This window comes from Polypterus senegalus, chromosome 13 (assembly GCF_016835505.1).
Source record: "Polypterus senegalus isolate Bchr_013 chromosome 13, ASM1683550v1, whole genome shotgun sequence".
Taxonomy (NCBI): Eukaryota; Metazoa; Chordata; class Cladistia; order Polypteriformes; family Polypteridae; genus Polypterus; species Polypterus senegalus.
Window position 1 is genome coordinate 88,014,172 of NC_053166.1, and position 22,413 is coordinate 88,036,584.

Here is a 22,413-nt window from a genome sequence, read left to right on the forward strand (position 1 = left end):
GTCCCATATTTCCTCCACAGATTAACATTAAAAAGGTGACTTTTAAATTCTCAAATATAATAAAAAGGAAGAATATTTTTTATATATTACAATGTGAAGCCATTATCACTTTTCAAAGAATTATTACAATGTAGTACTTGTCCTCATTCTTCTCCATGCACAGCACGTGGAGGTTGCCCTAAGTTCTGCATTAACTCCATGTGCCAGTAAAGTGGTATGACGTTATACTGTGTTTATTTACACTGGTGTCCAACTGTATAACATAAAGAACTATACATGCACACCTTACAGCTCAATGTTTTCAGCAACGGGCTAGCTGGGACATGTGCAATGGTGTCATAAATGAAGAAGATGAATGACTGCCTCTGCATGGGAGAAAGCAGGACAACATTGCTAACACAGGCCTACACATTTGTACATTAGCTAATTAAATGTGAAGTAAGTTTGAAGCCACTCCTTTTATCTGTATCGTAACAGTTGTGGGCTTTGGGAACTTTTTGTTACTCTCTTCATAGCAAGAGCAGGGCAGCAGGACAATGTAGGCTCAGAGTGGGTCTGCTAAGGATCTAAAGGAGATGCTTCTCGAGAACTCTTCTCACAGAGGCTTGCTGCTAATTACATCAAGGAAATTCTGTCCTTTTTCTACAGTTTTACAAACACATTTCTGATTTAAACTTAACAGTGATAAATGATCAATGAACTGAGAAATCCTTAAAGTTCTGATACTTTGAAAGGTTATAGCTAGTAATTGTTTTATGTAGATTGCTCAAACAGCAAATAAAAATTCATACACAACTGCAGGACTAAGACCCTCTTTACAACAACAAATACAAAATTTGCTAAAAACGTTGTATGACTAATGGAAGCCAGTCTCTTAGGGACAGTAAAATTCCTTCATGGCCAATTAATGCTATGCTCATTTTCATGAGCTCTGCATCCCTAAAATGTTTCACAGCTATATTCCCGATCCTTTCTACCCCTTAGCTTTTACTCGGGTGACTGTACCCATTATCTTGTTAAAATAGTGTCTCATCTAAAAGATACAGGGAGGGTTGCAGATTTCGTGTAAGGCAAGCAGAAGCCCGATTGTATAATGTTGGAAGGCTTACACAGGCTCAACACATATGAAGACAACTGATATCGTGCTGCTCATAATATTTAAATCTGGTGTAGTTTTCGGATTGTAGTGTAACACTATATAAACATAGGTTTCAAGTCTTTTAAATAAATAATTGAAGGGAGTTCTTGTGCAGTTGGCAATTGTGAAGCAGCCTAACTCCGCTAATACAGCCTGGCTCACAATAGTGATATGCATCTCAATATAAATGTTGTCCTGGTATTCATAATCTATTTAATCTAATTTAGTTGTTTTAAATTATGAGCCCAATTCAGTCTACTTCAAGCATTCACCTCACAAACTGCATCAGTTGGTTTGGAAGGAAAGAATGTTTAAATGACAATGCATGGTAAGTGTCTTTAATATTGAGTTGTAATCTTTCATTTCCACACAAATGGGTTCAGGTTTACAATTGTTTACATATGAGACATATTACTAACTAAACAGTCGGTGTCTCGTTATTTCATTTCTTACCTACAAATAAGTGTATCCTGACAGCATCAAGCACAAGGTAGGAATAGAGCTATATTGATACACACCAAGCCAATTTAGAGCCATGATTTAACCCAGTCAAATCAAAGAATACAGTCAAGAGAGACTCCAGAATTTCTATGAATATTGAACACATACTGTATATCCTTTTTACTGACATAGGTAGCTGTAGAGACCTTTTTTGTGTTTCTCCTCTTGATTTTGTTTTCACCATTCTGCTCTGATTTTTTTCTTACCTCTGTAACTGTCATGTCAGGTGTCACTGCATTCAGTAAGCTACTACTCTGATACTGTATCATTACACTAGTGGCCAATGAAGTTGGCAAATATACTCAGAAATTTTAAGTTAACGTATTAGGCAATAAACAGGATGATCAATTCTACAGTACATTAACTAGCTGTGCTGCTCTTCTATGAGAGGTTGAAATCTAAGCAAACAACATAGACCTCAGTGTATTCAGTGTTAACATTTACAGTGTGCTGTTTATGGGAATGGATTTTGTAATGTATGTAGTAGTAAACTGCATTGCATTTGTCATTCCAACAAATGATGCATCACAAACATTAGCACTGCTTTTACAATCCCATTCTAAATGGAATATAACAGAGACACACTAACCAGACAGAAATGCACATTCACAGACATCTGCCATTTTTTGTTAAGATGGACTGGCTCTGTTACCCAGTACATTTCATAAGACTAAGGGTACCAGTTATAAAGATGTTGGTATATCAGAAGTACTATATACTTAACTAAGCTAAGTGCTTTCCTGTATACGATATTTGGAGATTTGAAGGGATAGTATTACTGGCAGACAGTTTGGTGTAGTGGTTAAGGCTTTGGACCCAGAACTTCAAATGCTGATGTTGTGGATTCAAATCCTGCTACTGGCAAAGTGTGAACATGAGCAAGTCACTTCATCTGCCTGTGCTCCAATTAGAAAAAGCAAAAGAATAGTAACCAATTGCATCTCAAATGCTGTAAGTTACTTTGGATAAAGACATCAATCAAATCATAAGTAATAATATTATTATTAGGTCACTGGAAATGCTTACTCTATGGCATGTTATATACAATTGTCCATGAGTAAAACACTCCTCCATTTGATCAATCCTACATTTGCTGCCTTTCCTAGTGAGGTGGCTTTTGTTGATGGTCATTGTAAAACACATTTTTATAAGAAAGTATATTTGTTAGAATAGAAATGGACAATCAGGAATAAAATAAAATTTGAGTGTATATTATTATTGTTAGATGCTTATAATTTCCATGGTTTGTGTTTTTCACTCATGTACAGCATTTCTTTTTGTGTTTTAAGTCAGTTGTACTGTATATAGTCCCCATTTAAAATCTGCAGATGTGAATGTATAGACAAAGCAGTGCTTGAAGTGGATATGCATAAGTGCTGGTACCCTATGTGTTACACTGATATGTTAATGTGAAGAGCAAGGAGTGTGGAGCAGTAGCTTTAAGTGTTGCAACACAAATTCTGCGGCTTCCCCATTAGAAATGCAAGTGCCACAATCAAAGACTGATGTTGGGTCATTATGCGTTTTATTTAAGCATTGTGATTGAAGAGAGTTGGAGGGTGTTGGTGGCCCTTGTAGATTTCAGCATCATGACTGTGGGCTGGAGCAGAATGGATAAAGAGTGCTCAACAGCAAAAACCAGCGCTTGGTAACCATTGAGCTTTGCATCTTCCTTGAGCTTAAGAGAACATTCTCTTTCTATTTTAAAATGTGATGATGTCTTTTTTATTGCCTCTGCTCTTTTGAAATATCCATGTTAACCATTCTTCACTCTAGGATGCTTAAAGTGTCACAATCATTTTGTTCAATACATATTTTACTTCATTCAGACATTTAAAGAGTGTTTGAGTTTTCAACAGCCTAGTCAATCCTTACACTGTCAAAAAATGCAGTAACAGAGGATGAATACATTCTCATGTCACTATATGTGTTATGCCATCCAATGTGAGTTTGCATATATGAGATGTTACTTTACTGTCCAGTAGTAAACCTGCAGGTACTTTTGTACCTTCAATGTAGATATATAAGTATTGGAACAGACAACAAAAAAAAAATCGAAACAAAATTATGGCAACAAAGGAAAAAGAGGATGACCCCATTCATCCACAACAAGAGAAAAATACCTATTTTTGCTTACGTTGCTGTCCATCATCCTAGCTTCTAACAAAATTGTTTTTCAGCAGGTTACTTGATAAAAGCAAAAAGCTGAGGTGCTGGCAAAGGTTCTCGTGTAGGACACCTAAAGATGAATACAATGAGCTTGCCCTGGTTGGTAATAAATACAGAAGACTATCTGAAAAAAGGTTGGGTTAACTTGGATTTTTAAGGATGATCTTTACTTCTTGATTCGCACAATTCAATACAATCCCCTGTGTCATAATGGAAGTGCACATTTCCTCATCCCATTAAAATGATACAGTAGGTAGTATTTATTAAAAAAATGTTTACTCTGTCCAGTTTCTGAATTCACTTTTTCCAAAACACCTGTCAGGGATGCCCCGGCCAGGACGCCGTGAGGGACCGGATGTGGGTCTGCACCCACCCTGGATCACGTGGGGGCCGCCATCCTGGTTGCTTTGGGGGCCACGGGTTGAAGGCATGGAAGCCCCACCCTGTAAGGGCCCGTGGTCACCGCCAGGAGGCGCCCCAATGCCTTGGGGACCTGTTACCTCAGCACTTCCGCCGCACCAGGAAGTGCTGGGGGGAAGAGGGACACCCGGGAGAACAGCCGGCATTTCCGCCATACTGGGGCGTGTCCAGAGGGGAATGCCGGGAACCACCTGGAGCTCATCCGGGAGCGTATAAAAGGGGCCGTCTCCCTTCATTCAAGGCTGGAGTCCGGTGGAAGAAGGACAAGACACTAGAGAGATTCAAGGCGGCCCGAAGAAAGGCATTGTGTGGCCAGGACTGTGTGTGTTGGGGGTTTGTGTACGGGACTGGGTCTTAGTGACCATAAATATTGTAAATATTTGTAAATAATAAACGTGTGGTGGTGAGTAACAACATGTCCGCCTGTCTGTGTCCGGGTCGGCTCCACACACAAGTAATGGAAGTTAGGAACTTTTACTTTATCAATATTTCATACCTCCCTTACATTTTACTAATACTCAGAATTGAAATATATTTTTAACACAACTTTGGGTCAATAATATTTCACACTTCTTTTCTACTATATATGGCATACATTTTAATGCAAGCTAAATGGACTGTTTTATCATTATTTAAAAAAAAAATCATTATTTTAAAAAAAAAAAAAATCAAGTCTTGGACTGAACTCACATTTTTCCATTCATAGTAATTAGATTAATTTAATAGTGAAACAAAATAATGTGCGAATAGCACTGACGGTTACTTGTTATTTCTCATCTTTTGCATACCAGAGCAAAGTGAGTGGGGCCTGGAAAATGGCATCTGTTTGAAAGAATCTTTCATAATCAATTCTCCAAATCTGAGCCATTACCAAGAGTTCCACCCTGTTTCATGTTAACGCCCCCGCGTTTACTTCAAGAATTGCCATCTTATGTGTTACATTGGCAAAGGGAGTGGTCCTGCTGGCATGTCTCCAAAAGAAAAGTGTAGGTATAGTTTTTTTGTTTATATTCTTGTGAACTTTGAAACTGTTGTCGCACTGTGCCATCAGTAACCTAAACACTTTTTTGCACATTAATATTTCTATTACCCTTTATTATCCTCTCATAGTTATGACATAATGTTACAAATGGGAGAATTACAGTCAATGGCCTATATATTTCTAGATGCTTAAAAAGTTTAGTTTTATGGTATGAGATTATTTCAGGTCACTCATATAAACCATTCTACTTTCTGATGCAAGACTTTTGTATTGCTTCATTTACTTTTGCTGGAGCTGATCTCCTGAACCCTGGATAGATTAAAAGATTTTGTATATGCCACTGATCTTCCTGCTATTTTAATTATAAACAAATTAATTTGTCTTTTTAAGTGTGGCTTAGTGGATAAAGTCACTTTAAACAAAATGTTGCCAGTTCCCTGCTTGTGACTCTTTGCATGACCCCAACCATGACATTTAACCTGCCAGTGAAGTAAGTAAAACAGAGGTAAACATTTGTACCATAGTTCTGTAATTTTGAAATTCATCATAATAAAAAAGAACCATCCATCCATCTATTCATTTTCAAACCCACTTAGTCCAGTTTGTGGGAGCAGGACCCCCGAGCCTGTCCCAGGAGAAATGGATTGAAAGCAGGAACTTATCCTACACCAGACAATAATCCTTTACAGGGCACACTCATGAGTTAAAAATTTAGAATTCAAAAATTAAACAAACATATCTTTGAGATTGGTAGAAAAACTGGAAGACATGGAGGAAAACGCACACTGACAATGTGAGAACATGTAAACTCAAGACAGAACGCTGGAGGGGAAATATTTTAAAGCAGGGCTCTGGAGATGTGAAACAGCAGCCCTAACCACTTTACTACCATGCCACACCTGATCACCTTCTGTCAAATACAAAACAGCACAGGCACTTTCAGCGTTTTTGTCCATTGTAATACTGCGAGCCAGAATTGATGATTATTTAACCATTGCTGGTGCTCTGTGAAATTGACAACCAAATCCATATCAGACAACAGCTGGCAAGCTTAAACAAACATCAATTACCTCTGGCACAAAAATTAAAAAAAAAAAAAAATAAATTTCTAGACCTTCACAGTATATTGTAGCCTGAAGAAGAAGCACTTGCCTTTGGCCAAACAGAAATCATTATTCTGCAATGGTGGTGCAAAATATTTATCTGGCATTGAAGCCAATGTGGTTTAAGAAATGAGGCATGAAATTGCTAAGGAGAATTTTAAAAAACAAAGATGAGGTATATGTATTTTTTACAAATATTGTTATAGCAGGTTAGAATGAATTCTTTTAGCTGCTCTGTTTTTGGGTTCCATTTTGCTGCAAACAAGATCTAGCAAGTCCAAGATAATACATAAAAAAGCTCAAAACATTGTGCTGTCCTCTGCTGAGCTCCTGCACTAGTGATCAAGTCACCATGCACTGATATGTAAAAGAAATAAACAGTCTCTTACCTATCACTTAGCTCATTGTTATAATAAAAAAATTAATAAATTCTGAAATGTGCCAATAAGCACTCTTCTTTAGCACAGTGCTTCCTATTTTATTTTTGACCATATTTGTTTTCTATAAAAGGAGCACACGGAGATCATGACAAAAATAGTGGGAAAAGTCACAATCTACAGTGGTGTGAAAAACTATTTGCCCCCTTCCTGATTTCTTATTCTTTTGCATGTTTGTCACACAAAATGTTTCTGATCATCAAACACATTTAACCATTAGTCAAATATAACACAAGTAAACACAAAATGCAGTTTTTAAATGATGGTTTTATTATTTAGGGAGAAAAAAATCCAAACCTACATGGCCCTGTGTGAAAAAGTAATTGCCCCCTGAACCTAATAACTGGTTGGGCCACCCTTAGCAGCAATAACTGCAATCAAGCGTTTGCGATAACTTGCAATGAGTCTTTTACAGCGCTCTGGAGGAATTTTGGCCCACTCATCTTTGCAGAATTGTTGTAATTCAGCTTTATTTGAGGGTTTTAAGGTCATGCCATAGCATCTCAATTGGATTCAGGTCAGGACTTTGACTAGGCCACTCCAAAGTCTTCATTTTGTTTTTCTTCAGCCATTCAGAGGTGGATTTGCTGGTGTGTTTTGGGTCATTGTCCTGTTGCAGCACCCAAGATCGCTTCAGCTTGAGTTGACGAACAGATGGCCGGACATTCTCCTTCAGGATTTTTTGGTAGACAGTAGAATTCATGGTTCCATCTATCACAGCAAGCCTTCCAGGTCCTGAAGCAGCAAAACAACCCCAGACCATCACACTACCACCACCATATTTTACTGTTGGTATGATGTTCTTTTCTGAAATGCTGTGTTCCTTTTACGCCAGATGTAACAGGACATTTGCCTTCCAAAAGTTCAACTTTTGTCTCATCAGTCCACAAGGTATTTTCCCAAAAGTCTTGGCAATCATTGAGATGTTTCTTAGCAAAATTGAGACAAGCCCTAATGTTCTTTTTGCTTAACAGTGGTTTGCGTCTTGGAAATCTGCCATGCAGGCCGTTTTGCCCAGTCTCTTTCTTATGGTGGAGTCGTGAACACTGATCTTAATTGAGGCAAGTGAGGCCTGCAGTTCTTTAGACGTTGTCCTGGGGTCTTTTGTGACCTCTCGGATGAGTCGTCTCTGCGCTCTTGGGGTAATTTTGGTTGGCCGGCCACTCCTGGGAAGGTTCACCACTGTTCCATGTTTTTGCTATTTGTGGTTAATGGCTCTCACTGTGGTTCGCTGGAGCCCCAAAGCTTTAGAAATGGCTTTATAACCTTTACCAGACTGATAGATCTCAATTACTTCTGTTCTCATTTGTTCCTGAATTTCTTTGGATCTTGGCATGATGTCTAGCTTTTGAGGTGCTTTTGGTCTACTTCTCTGTGTCAGGCAGCTCCTATTTAAGTGATTTCTTGATTGAAACAGGTGTGGCAGTAATCAGGCTTTGGGGTGGCTACGGAAATTGAACTCAGGTGTGATACACCACAGTTAGGTTATTTTTTAACAAGGGGGCAATTACTTTTCACACAGGGCCATGTAGGTTTGGATTTTTGTTCTCCCTAAATAATAAAACCATCATTTAAAAACTGCATTTTGTGTTTACTTGTGTTATATTTGACTAATGGTTAAATGTGTTTGATGATCAGAAACATTTTGTGTGACAAACATGCAAAAGAATAAGAAATCAGGAAGGGGGCAAATAGTTTTTCACACCACTGTATATACATATTGTATCATTCTTATATCTGCTTAATAGAATTTACCGATTGGGGGTCTTCCTCAAAACTATAAGGTGCGATGCAATATAGCCAGTCCTGGAAGAAGTGCCAGTTCATAAACAAAGCCCACTCATACACACACACCCACACTAACTTAATTTGTGACAAACGAAGAATCGCCAGTAAACATAACAGTCACATCTTTAGGAATGTTGGAGGAAAACTGCAATACCAGGAGGAAGAAAACAACATAAACACAAGTTAGTATACAAATTACATACATACACACATACTGGACCTAAGAGCCAGCAGCATTAACCACTGTACAAGTGTACCCCACAGAAGCTTTATCCAACAGCGGTCAAAGCTAAATGGCTAGGCTCTGGGACAGTTAACTATGTGGATTTGTCGGGTCTGCTTCCTTAGTAAATAAGGTTTTATTTAGCCATCAATTATTTAAAAAACGTTTACTCCACCATCACTTTGCGAAAAGGTACACATTACAGGATGATAAGAAAACAGAATTCACCTTAACACACATTTCAGAAGGCAGTTAAATCCATGAATGGCTACATTAGGTTATGTCCATAGCCAGCAGCAAGCAGTTACATATGCCAGGGACATATGAGCGCAGAGTTCATAGTATACACACATGTATATGTCCAAGTCTCACAAGAGGAATTCTCATTTTCTTTTGGAAGGAGATGTGAGTCTCTGATCGGTACTGAGAACAAGTTTGGTGTATTTGCTCCAGTTGCCATGGTCTTCATTTCTGAGTACGTGAAAGTACTAACCCTACTGCCTTAGTCAAGATTTGCAGGTCGCACTATGTGCTCCTAACATGTGTCTTATATCTGATATATTTTCAGCCAACTGCAAAGTATCTGCTTCCATGCCAGTCTTAAAAAAAGCAAGGAGTCGACAAAGATGCTTTTTAAATTAACCTTCCGTTTTTGGCTAAGATCCTGGAACATACTGTTGCCTCACAATTAATTTTCTATGTGGAAAAGCTCCAGCTGTATGAACCACAGTAGTCTGGTTTTGGGGCTAGAGCCTGAGATCTCATTGCTAAAGGTTGTGGATAATTATCTTGTATGATGGTAAATGATAAATGTTCTGTTGTAATACTCCTGGATTTTTCAATGACTTTTGGCACAGTGTGCCATTCTGCGCTCATTTAACATTTAGAGTCTTATTTAGTGTAGGTCATACGAATGTAGCTTTGGAATGGTTTCAGGCTTATCTAACAGGCAAACAATAATTTGTGTTTATTGACAGCCACAAATCACCACGTGTCCCTGTTACACAAGGTATTCCTTGGCGGTAAGTACTTGGCCCATTGTTTTTCATTATTTATCTTCTGCCTTTGGTTAAGATTATACTATAAATCAGTCTAGTCTGGCATTTCATTTCTATCCAGACGATAGTCATATTTAGTGCAGAGGAATCCTACCTTTGATTTCACACCAAACCCGCTGGCTGAGTGCATTGGACGCTTTAATTCTTGGTTGTGCCATAAGTATTTAAAACTTAATGATGACAAGACAAAGGTTTTGCTTATATGTTCTAAGACGTCTTAAATCTGTTGACAAGTTTAGGACTGATATTAATGGCTGTACCACCTCTCCTTCTTCAGAAACTGGGTGTCGTTTTTGATTCCATTTTGTAATTTGAGCCTCATGTCAAGAATGTTAGCAGTTCTGCTTTCTTTCACCTCAGGAACGTTTAACAAATTAGACCATCTCTCACTGAGCATGCCACTAAACCATTTATTCATGCTTTTGTCTCCTCTCAGCTTGATTATTGTAATACTTTTCTCTTTGGTGCTTCAGGTAAAGTATTAAATACATTACAGTATGTACAGAATTCTGCACATGCTAAACCCTGGGAAAATAATCACCGATTCACTTTTTTCCATGCACTGGCTCCCTGTTAAACATACTGTATATATTATAACATTCTTTTGCTAACATTAAATATAAAGCTCTTTTACGTATCTAGCATGTTGTAGTATTATACACTCTATTGTAATTTGCGGTCATGTGAAGCAGAATGATTTATTTTCTGCATACTAAATGCAAGTCAGTGGGTGATTGTGGTTTTACTACTGCAGCTCCAAGGTTTAGGAACTCCCTACATCTTTATAACTTTACAACTGCTGCTTTTAAGACTAATTTAAGGACTTGTCTTTTAAAACAGGCTTTTATGTGCCAATTGCATTTTATTGTAATTTAGACTTTATTTTTTAACTTTGTCTTATCTGTATTGTTTTTCTGTTATTTTTTAATTTATTTATCCAGTGTCGTTGAGGCATGAAAGCCACTGATAAAAATAAGAATTTCTAAATATTATAGATAATGAACAGGTTGACAGACGAGATTAGACAGGAGTCCCCATGGACTATGATGTTTGCTGATGACATTGTGATCTGTAGCGATAGTAGGGAGCAGGTTGAGGAGACCCTGGAGAGGTGGAGATATGCTCTAGAGAGGAGAAGAATGAAGGTCAGTAGAAACAAGACAGAATACATGTGTTTAAATGAGAGGGAGATCAGTGGAATGGTGAGGATGTAGGGAGTAGAGTTGGTGAAGGTGGATGAGTTTAAATACTTAGGATCAACAGTACAGAGTAACAGGGATTGTAAAAGAGAGGTGAAAAAGAGAGTGCAGGCAGGGTGTAATGGGTGGAGAAGAGTGTCAGGAATAATTTGTGACAGACGGGTATGAGCAAGAGTGAAAGGGAAGGTCTGCAGGAGGGTAGTGAGACCAGCTATGTTATATGGGTTGGAGGTGGTGGCACTGACCAGAAAGCAGGAGACAGAGCTGGAGATGGCAGAGTTAAAGATGCTAAGATTTGCCTTGGGTGTGATGAGGATGGATAGGATTAGAAATGAGTACATTAGAGGGTCAGCTCAAGTTGGACGGTTGGGAGACAAAGTCAGAGAGGTGAGATTGCTTTGGTTTGGACATGTGCAGAGGAGAGATGCTGGGTATATTGGGAGAAGGATGCTAAGGATAGAGCTGCCAGGCAAGAGAAAAAGAGGAAGGCCCAAGAGAAGGTTTATGGATGTGGTGAGAGAGGACATGCAGGTGATGGGTGTCACAGAACAAGATGCAGAGGACAGAAAGATATGGAAAAAGATGATCCGCTGTGGCAACCCCTAACGGGAGCAGCTGAAAGAAGAAGAAGATAGATAATAGTTAAAGTGTAATTAAAAGCAAAATGTATAAAATGAAAAGAATGGAAAAATAATACATAAACTATGCTGATACAGACTAAGAATCTGCTCCAAGATGTAATAAAATGCAATTTTTAAAATTTTTATTTATTTTATTTGAAGAAAACAACATTCCATACAATCATGTCAACCTTAACAAGCCAAAATTCAACCCCAGTCCGAATGAAAGAGAGGAGAGCCTACAACAAGACCGAATCTGTAAAAACAACAAAGAAAGGAGAATGTCCTTTTCCCCAATATAAATTCTTATTCTAAGATTTGATTAATTAGATCTTGCCATATTTTAAAAAGGTTTTGAACAGATCCTCAAAGTGATAATTTAATTTTGTTCCAATTTCAAATAGTACAGAACATTAGTTATCCACTGACTTAAAACAGGTGGGCAGGGATTCTTCCATTGGAGCAAGATAAGTCTGCGAGCTAGTAGTGTGATAAAAGCAGTTACAATCAGTTTGTCGTTGTACATTTTAAACCTATCCAGTAGTACACCAAACACAGTTGTTAATGTGTTAAGAGCGATTGTGACACCAAGGCTGTCTGACAGGCATTCAAAGATTTTGGTCCAGAATGGAGTTAATTTGGTGTATGTCCAAAACACATGATCTAGTGAGGCTCGAGCTAGATTGCAATGTGTACAGGTTGAACCTTGCTCTGGATATATTTTTGGCAACTTTAAGTGAGATAAATGTGCTCGATAACAGATTTTAAGTTGTGTGATTGAATGCTTTGCACATATGGAGCTAGAGTGTATTATGTACATGGCTGCCGTACACTCTTTTTCTGAAATGTTAAGAGAAACATCCTTTTCTCTTTTGTACCCTGGGATCTTTGAAAGGAAGAGACTTTTAAATGTTCTTATATATTATTGAGATGTTGTCTGAAATCTTCAATAACAACATTTATTTAAAAAGCACATTTTCATACAAACAATGTAGCTCAAAGTGCTTTACATGACGAAGAAAGAGAAAAAAGACAAAATGAGTAAGAATTAAAATTAAAAGTTCAAGACTGATCAGTGTTGCCTTTGGAATAGGTATGTGTGGGAGATGAGGAAAACTGGGCAGGTTCCTTTTAGCAAACTTTCTGATTTGAAAGTAGTGGAAAAATTGTGTTGATAGGAAGTTAAAATGAAGCATAATAGTTCAAAAGATGCAAAGACATTATCTATACAGTATATAAATCTTTTAAGTGTTTTAATCCTGGACATTTTCCAAAAATTAAATACTATGTAGGTTTGACATGGCAGAAAAAGGTGATTGTCATGGAAAGTTGCAATAAATAAGAGATTCTCTAGCTTAAAGTGCTTCCTACATTGGTTCCATATTCTGAGTTGGCATAGTGATTTAAAGGTCAATGATCAAAGGGGCATGATCGGAGATAACAATAGTGTCATACTTGCAAAATTTGATAGTGCACAATACATTATTATCTATAAAAAATAATCAATTCTTGAGTATCTGTGGTGTACTGGTGAGAAGGAGGAATATGCTCGAGTTTGGATTTAAAAATCTCCATGGGTCTGAGAAATTCTTATCCATTACAAACTGTGTGATTATTTTCACAGTGTTAGATGTTATCACCAATGAAGTTATACCACCTATCCATGTTTGGATATAAAAAACAATTAATGTCTCCAGCCATTCTAATTTATAAGTGTTCACATTAGGAATAGATACAAATACATTTTGGATGAAATCTCTGATCATCCACATTAGGTGCATAGCTAATAATCAAAATTACTTTAGATTTAAATAAATTACCCATCACCATTTTTGTTTGTATACCTGTAGCGAACAATTTGGCCAATCTAATCTCTTTGCAACCAAAACTGGGCCTTACATATTATGTGAGTCTCTTGTAAAAATACTCTCTTGGCATTTAGACCTGATACAGTAGGTGATATAATACATTTCTTTCTCTTTGGGATTGTCATTAAGACCCTTGATATTCCAGCTCACAAAGTTCACTGTCTGACCAGACAGACATTACTTTGAACTTCTGAGGACATTTTGTAAACTTGAGTAAAGGTAGTATGGTGTTTTATACAATAGCTTTAACCTTGATTTCATATTGTTGCAGTATACCATGGCTACAGAGTCTATTATCATGTTGGCACTTATAGTTAGTAGGGTAAAAAGGATAAATAAGAGGTAACTTGCTGTCTCCCAGAACCATCAACCCTCTCCCAGTGAGGCTAGACCACACTTCACAAAGTCCAAGTTGCCCGACATGCCAAGAGACAGGGCACATCCAGAACAAAACCCCAACAGCGATGTTGTCAAGATTAAAATTGAGCTATATTATGATAGTATAGTCTGTATGCAATAAATCTAGGGTATGATGTTAAACATAAAAAAGGAAAAAAAAGTCTAATGACTCTGTAAATAACTAGTTACTTAGTGGTTACCAAAATATACTTATATTTCATTGATGAAATTTCTATTTTGTAATTGAAGAGAGGAAGACAAAGAAAACAAAATCAAAAAATATGGCAGATAAGGAAATTGAATGTATAGTTACAGCAAATGTTGCATTAGAAATAGACTGCAGTTGAAAGAAGAATCTTCTTTGCATTACCAGGACACAATATGACTCATGTTTTAAAGGATGATGGGATCAGTCTTTTTATCTCTTTTTCTGCTTTTTTAGGACAATCAAAGATGTAGAATTAGTCATCAAATTTCAATTTAGCAGCAGAAAAGAGGCTACAGTGAAAGTATCCGATTTCTCAGTTTTTTTATATTTAATAAATTTGCAAAAACCTCAAGTAAACTTTTTTCACATTGTCATTATGGAGTGTTGTGTGTAGAATTCTGAGGAAAAAAAATGAATTTAATCCATTTTGGAATAAGGCTGTAACATAACAAAATGTGGAAAAAGTGATGCGCTGTAAATACTTTCCGGATACGCTGTATATCTGATTTCAGGTTTAAGTGCGTGCAGTTTAATGCTGTAGAATGCAGCTCATTTGCCAGCTGTTGAAGGACAGAAATCTGGGAAAATACAAATGCAGTTATTTTTAAATATAAAAACATAATCTCCGCTTTCTGTCTGAGAATCAACATCAAATTTTCTTTAACCAGTAGTTTGATCAAACGCACAATCAGGCTTCTCTTCAAATTGTCAAATTAAACGTTTGAAAAACAATTTATGGAAATTCAAGTAAGATCAAAAAAGTTGACAATCTAAATATCACGCTGCCCTGCCTAACACAGATAAAAAATGGCCTTCATGAGGATACTGACTCGCGTGGCTACGGCCACAGTTTTGTGTACCACTCCTGTACAAAAAATCTTACACATCTTGAATTCCAAAAGCAACAATTATCAGCAAAACAAAATAACATCAAAAATGAAGAACTAATTAACAGAGATTAAAGAGAGAGAGAGAGAGAGAGAGACAAAGTATGTGCTCACTTAACAATAAAAACTGACAGAAGTCTGTCTGGCTCTATACGTCAGAAATCTTGGCATTTTTCTTACTTCACAAGTAAGTAACAAATGTCTAATAGTCTGGTTTCTAGAATAGCAGCTGATATATTCACTGACAAGAAAACAGGACAATACTATATCAGACATCAGATATATTTAAGAAGCGAGTGAAGACCTATCTGTTCTGTGAAGATCTGCCTAATCGATTGAAAAGAAAAAAAATTATGCACTGTGACATTTTATATTATTGGTTAATTTGTAGTTTCAGTTTATTTGCTTTATTGATTATAAACTATGATTGTAATTTTTTAGTTTTTACTTCTTTTCACTTGTGGCAATCAACTTCTGATACCTGTCCTCTTACACTAGCTGAACAGGCCCTGGCCTAATGTTACTTCTGTTGTAAATCGCTTTGGATAAAAGTGTCTGCTAAGCAAATGAAATATAAATTTAAATGGTCAAAATTGAGGAAAGAATGAATGCAGCCAAATACTGAGAAGTTTCCTGAAGAACACTTGCTCCAGATTGCGCCCAACCTCACACTGCAGCAGTAGTTCATGTATCAGCACAACAATGCATGCAGCCAAGACCATGCTGGAGGGGCTTCAGGATATTTCTCTGACTGTTCTTTTGTGGTCAAGCCAAAGCTCAGACATCTATGGAGAGACCGGAAGATGGCAGTTTACATTCACTTCCTATTCAAATTAACAGGGCTTCAAAGGATCTGCCAAAAGGAATGGGATAAACTGCCCTAATCCAAGTATGCAACACTTGAAGAGGTTTACTCAAGAATACTTAAAGCTCTAGTTGCACCTAAAGGGGCTTCTACAAAGTGCTGAATTAAGGGTTTGAATGTTTCTATGAATAAAAGATTTCAGTGTTTGATATTTGATAAATCTGTAAACCTTTCTGAAAACTTGTCTTCATTTCTTCATTATAGGTTATTGAGTGTGAATTGATGCAACCAGAATACTCTCTGAATCCACTGTATAAATGTATGTTTGTATGCATATACATAAGTTTATTCATATGAATATTAAATTAACATTTTAATCTTAAAGATTAATGGCAAAATACCTAAAATTATTACAGTTAACTAGAGCTAATTAGCTAAATAATGAACTTGTCTTGCTATATATAATACAGTTCAGTGGAATTTTAATTGAAGGACAAAGTGAGCATTGTCCATTCTGTAAGGCTTTAGCGATATGCCAGACCTGTTAAGGCAGCAGATTTAGAAGTTATCCAGCTGCACCTTCCCCAACTTACATTCCAAACTAAGTAACTGAACTTCAGCATGTACTGGGATCTGTCTGTACTTCAACTGATAAGGTGTAAATCAGAGTTGAATTGACATCTTTGCATAGGCCTATCTCAAAACTGCTTGAGTCAAATGGCATGAAATGGACTCAAGCAAAAACAAATACAGTGGAACCTCGGGTCAAATTCGTTCCAAAACTCTGGTCGTAACCCGATTTGGTCGTGACCCAAAGTAATTTCCCCCATAGGATTGTATGTAAATACAATTAATCCGTTCCAGACCGTACGAACTGTATGTAAATATATTTTCTTGAAAGATTTTTAAGCACAAAAATAGTTAATTATACCATAGAATGGACAGTGTAATAGTAAACTAAATGTAAAAACATTGAATAACACTGAGACAAACACCCAGGCTCCCTGCTCTGCAGCTCGCTCACTCTTAGCTGCGCACGAGCCTGCGCTCGCGCTCGCTTTCTCTCGCTCACGCTCTCTCTCGCTTTCTCTCGCTCACGCTCTCTCTCGCTTTCTCTCGCTCACGCTCTCTCTCGCTTTCTCTCGCTCACGCTCTCTCGCTCTCTCTCTCCTGCACCGGCTTTCTCCTCCTGCTTCCTTCCTTGTCCTGCAACCTCCCGTTCTTTCCTGTTCTCTTCTTTTTCCCTTCAGCCGACTCACACTTCTATTTATGAAGAGTCGTGGTAGTCATTGCAATTAGCAGCTCCTGGGAACAATTACGGATGCGGACTGCTTCTCACCTGTGCACTTAGGCTACATCACAAACTCCTAAGGAACCGATTCGGCCACACACCACCACGCTCCCTCGCTAAGCCGCGAGTGCGGTGATTATTTATTAAAACTGGCCTTTTTGACGGGAGCTGTGGACCCGCTATACCACAGTAGGAAGCTGGGTTGAGAGGATGTTACAGTTTTGATGGAGAGTCCCTCTGTGTGATGCACCGAGAACAATGTACAGTACAGGGAGAGACTGAACACGTGCGGAAATCATCGGCGTGTACGAACCGGAAGGAAACTGGCTTGTTCATCAACTGAGTATGTGGTGAACAGATGCAAAAGTTTGGCAAACTTTTTGGTCGCAACCCCATTTGTACGTGTTCAGAGACGTTCGTGAACCGAGGTTCCACTGTACCTATAATTCAAGGAATGACAACTGTGATGGACAGAATAACTCACCTAGGAGACACTAATTTTGAAATTGTAGGTGACTTTAATACAATCATGACAGGAAACACATTCCTTAAAAACTAGCTGTTCCTGCGGAGAAGGAGAGAGGGACATCTCACTGAACTCCCTGGAGACTTATCTCTGGGGCATTCTGCCCAAGGGGAAAACTGTATTTTCACTCTGCAAGATGACCTTGTAAAACCTCTCTATGAAACCAGAAAGCCGATGAACTGTTCCCTCTTTGGGGAACTGAAAGCTCTGAGAACTTTTCTCTTTGTAGACCAGAAGCTGAGATCCAGCCTGCTAAGCCAAGCACTATGCCAGTGGGCTTAGAAGACTGAGAAGCAGGTATCACTTCAAGAAGGGAACTTCAGCATCTAAACTCTTGTGCCAGAAAGAGTAATGGTTTTATCTATGAAGTTGCATACGACACAGCAATGGCCCCAGCTAAGGAAGGCACTGCACATCAAAGACAAAGGATCAAGCAGCAAGAAAAACAGCACACTCCAACGCAAGAAGAATCCTCCACTTCACCTAAGAGCAGCAACAAAGCAACAACTCCACAAAACATGGGACATTGTCTTTAAAGACCCGGTAATTGTAAAACTGTTTATCTGTGCCAAGATAAATTTCAACTCTAAATAACCAGTAAACAGCCAAGCTATCCTATTTTATACGGTATGTTTGTCTAATCTGTGTCCTATCTTACGTAACTTACATATATTTTTTTATAATCCTTGTGTTTATCAATAATCTGCATTTTTCTGTTTCTGAAAAAAAAGTGTGCTTCAGTTACCATGATATATGTCTAAGGGCTGGTGAATGCCTTCTATAACAGAGAAAGGTAAGGTAAATAAATTAGGAGCCATACCAAATTATTTAATTAATTACAGGCATTGTCGAAGGCAAGACTGATAATTAATTAAGTTAAATCTCTTTTCCTTTCTTACATAATAGACAGTGATTACAACAGGAAATTGAAAGTTAAAACATTTGGCACAAAGAAGGAATAAGAACATATCATTACTGACAGTACTTACCTGTAGTGAAGTGTAATAAGGCTAGCTTGAACTTCGTTACAAAAGCCGATCAAACAGGGCATGTTGGTGGCTCAAATCATTCTTTATCAGCTGCTTGTTAATCATAATGTTCAGAATGATTTAGTTTCATCAAAGCATTGTTTAATCATTGGCTATATAGATAAGTTAATGTTAAACTTTCTCTGGCAAACATCCATTTGATTTTTAAACACACATGAAGGATAAACTGAGACAACAACACTCTTTTCAGGAACACCTTTCTTCATAAGCAGTATTTCTGCAAATAAATTTGCAGGACAGACTGTACTAATACCTAGAGCAGTGGTGCCAGTAGATCGCAAAGGTAGTGCAGGTAGATCGCGTTGCATTAAAAAAAACATTTTTTTAAATGTAAGTCTATCATATATCCTCCCTATGGCATTTGCCCCTTGATTGGCATACAAGGCGGCCTGTCTGAGATATCTTTTCTTCTAACACACTGGTCATCCCACACGCACGATCAAACGCACGAGCTACTGCAAAACTCTGGCTATGATCTAGTTAGCCTTCCAATTTATTTCGACTAAAGAAGGGATTTAAAAAAAATTGTTTGGGGAGGGTATGGGCTGGATGTGGAACTAGAAGAGGGTTTTATTTTCCTTACAACGTCACAATCGAAGTACGTTTGTCTGATCTGTCAATCTATCATTGCTATTCCAAAGAAGGAAAATGTGGAAAGGCACTTTCGAACTGTTCATTAAAACTACGAAACTGACTTCCTTCCAAAAAGCGATATGAGAAAGAGAAAGCAGAGGGAACCAAAGTCGCAGTTTTAATCAGACAGCCGTCATTTTTCACTCGGCTGAATAACAAACGCATCGTTCCGGGTGAGTCACTCGATCATTAAGCATAAGAAGTCCTTCCAAAATGGAGAGATGATAAAAGATGCCTTCGTTGAGACAGATGGCTAGGGAGAAATTCCTGCTGAGATTTCAAGGCCCCTGGCCGGAGAAAATTGAGTTTCTCCTTGTCATTAAACATGCAGAATACAAGCAACTTAATAACGATCAATGGCTGCTAGACTTGACATTTTTTTCCCATCTGACCAACATTTTGAATAAGCTTAATTTACAGCTACAAGCAAAAGAGAACTCCATGGTCAGTATGATTAGCTCAGTTAATGCTTTCAAACGAAAAATGCAACATCTGTCCTCAAAGCTGCAGTGCCTTGATTTGGGGAACATCCAAAACCTCGCGTCAGAGCTGGAGACGCAATGGAAGGCATGTGTGCAACTTGACAGCATTCACTACACAGAACAGATTGAAAATTGCCTGTCAGACTTTGACAGACGGTTTCAAGACTCAGCTTTACTTGAGCCATTGGCTACATTTTAAGTGCTATCCATTTAGGGAAGATGTTGAGGGTGATTCACTCCCATCAGAAATTGCAATACTGTTTCACCTAAAACTCCTCTACAGTGGAGGATGAGATTTTGACACTACAGAGCATTTTCCTAATGAAGAACTAATAATTTGAAATAATTTGTTAGCTATTTATAGGATTTTTTTAGCTAAACTATAATGCAAACATGGATCACCAAATTATTTTTAAAAATTACAACTTCTGCTGAAAAACCATATATAATACTTGAGGTAAAATTCCAATTTCATGCAACAAACAGCCAATATACAGACATACCTGTATATATACACATACACTTGCCTTCGAGAACAGTCTGTTCACTTGCTGCCTAATATATCCCACCTCATGACATGTGCCATTGTAATAAAATAAGGCAATAATGGTATTCACTTCACCTGTCAGTGGTTTTAATGTTGCTGCTGATTGGTGTATACAAACAACTGTTTGTCAGCTGCTAATGGGGCAGTTGAAAGGAATATTGGCACACTGAGGTCTATCATTGAGAAGAATAAAATCCTGCCAAAGCAGAATGATCAAAAAAGACATATTAATCCATACTAAAGATTGAGTGTGTATAAAACACTAAAAGACACACTATGAGTAATCTGGTCTATTCTGTAATACAATGTAAGCAGTTCCATATTGTAGGTATTTGTCAGCATATAGTACCCATTTTTATTATTCTAAAACACAGTTTGTTCTGTAAAATTTTAGAGAAGTACTTGTGTATTCTTTTTTCCTTTCAGAAAGTCAGAACTTAATTAAAACATTTTATATGAATGAGACAAATGCACGTACATTCTAAAAAATAAGATCAACTGAAACCACAGCTTTAGGAAGTGAAAGTATTTTTAGATTGTTTCCCTTTTCATAAATAATCTAAGAATGTTACACAAGAGAATACTTTCAGTTTAGCTTTCACTTGTATTTATGGTCTTTAAATACTTTACGCAGCCTTTAGTCAGTGTTCAAATTTGCAACCATACACAGCATAAAAGAAAATAGCAGGTGACAAAAAACTGTTACATTTGTATTAACAAAAGACACACTCATTTTTGTGTTTAACTATCTCACAAAGTGGTTATCAATGTTCCTAATGTACAACACAATATATATGGAAATTAGAAGTAAAAATGGATGTGGCCTTTTGTTTGAAGATAGATATGTGACCGAATACCTCACTCTTCGATTTCCGACTGTGTGAGTGATGTTTTCTGCTTCATGTGTCCCGCACTAATTTGACCATTGGCCTCTTGATTTGAACGTTAATTATGCTTTACACCACTCTAGTATTTCCTGACTTAAACGCACTAGTTAACTATTTACACCAGACACTTTGCTTGAAATAGGAGACCTCCTTCATAATTACAGTGCCTTCCACACCATCGTCCATACAGAACAGATTTGACTATGTCAAACAAGGGGGGATTGTCTTGTCACAGAATATTTTGGTTTGATTTCTTATAGAATGTTTCTTTAAACTCACATGGTGGGACACTACAGTTTTGGGATTTTAATACCCATTCAAAGACAATTATGACACATTTTAGTTTCCTTAATCATTCTGAAAAGTCAGTCTGAGTTCTACCACAAGAAATTAAAGAAAAAAAAAACGGAAGCTGAATTAATGGTTAAACTTGGTCCCCGCAAATCCCCAGCACTTCAATAAATTAATCAGTGATATTTCATTGTTGCCTTTCGCCTTCTTCAGTCTTCATAGCATAACGTTGTTCCCAGACTAGTTCAGATGTACGGTTACACAATGCACTGTTCCATCTTCCACTGCATTATTAATAATTTTGCTTTAGTCCTTACAACAGCACCATACATTCTTTGACAGAGTGAACAGATAGATGTTTTTGGTCTTACCTGACAGAATATGACCATGCCCAACATTTTCTTGATTTTCTCTAACCATGGAATTAGAATAGACTCAGCAGAGCTGGATATACCAGAATTTTTTTTCCAAATTTTAGATTCTATGCTATCTGACTGCACATCAAAAAAGGGAAACTCTTTTCCATCTGACCTGCTTGGTACATTTTTATTGTTACCAAAAGTAGTTCTTTGGTATACTTACAGTATTGTTTTACAGACAAAAGCTAGAAACACATGCATTTTCATACATGTACGATTTTAAGTAATAATTCCCATCCACTGTTTTTCATAGGACAGTCAAAATGGATTTATGATGCCTACATGGATTTTAGACATTAACTTTACACGACATTTATAGTTTAAAAGACTAAATCAATATACTGTACTGCAATATGCAATACAACTTCAGGCACACTAAATAACATAATCTGCTCGGTTAAAAATGTTTAATGAACAAATGCTAAATAAAGAAGAGTTTCAGAATATTTCAATAACATCACAAACCTTTGCCCAAAATGATGG

General features: G+C 37.4%; 1 protein-coding gene across 3 annotated transcripts in view; it reads right to left on the bottom strand.

The window, feature by feature from the left end:
• LOC120541882 overlaps positions 1 to 22,413 on the bottom strand; it is a 147,589-nt gene that overhangs the window by 87,489 nt on the left and 37,687 nt on the right. The gene's annotated exons all lie outside the window — the stretch shown is intronic.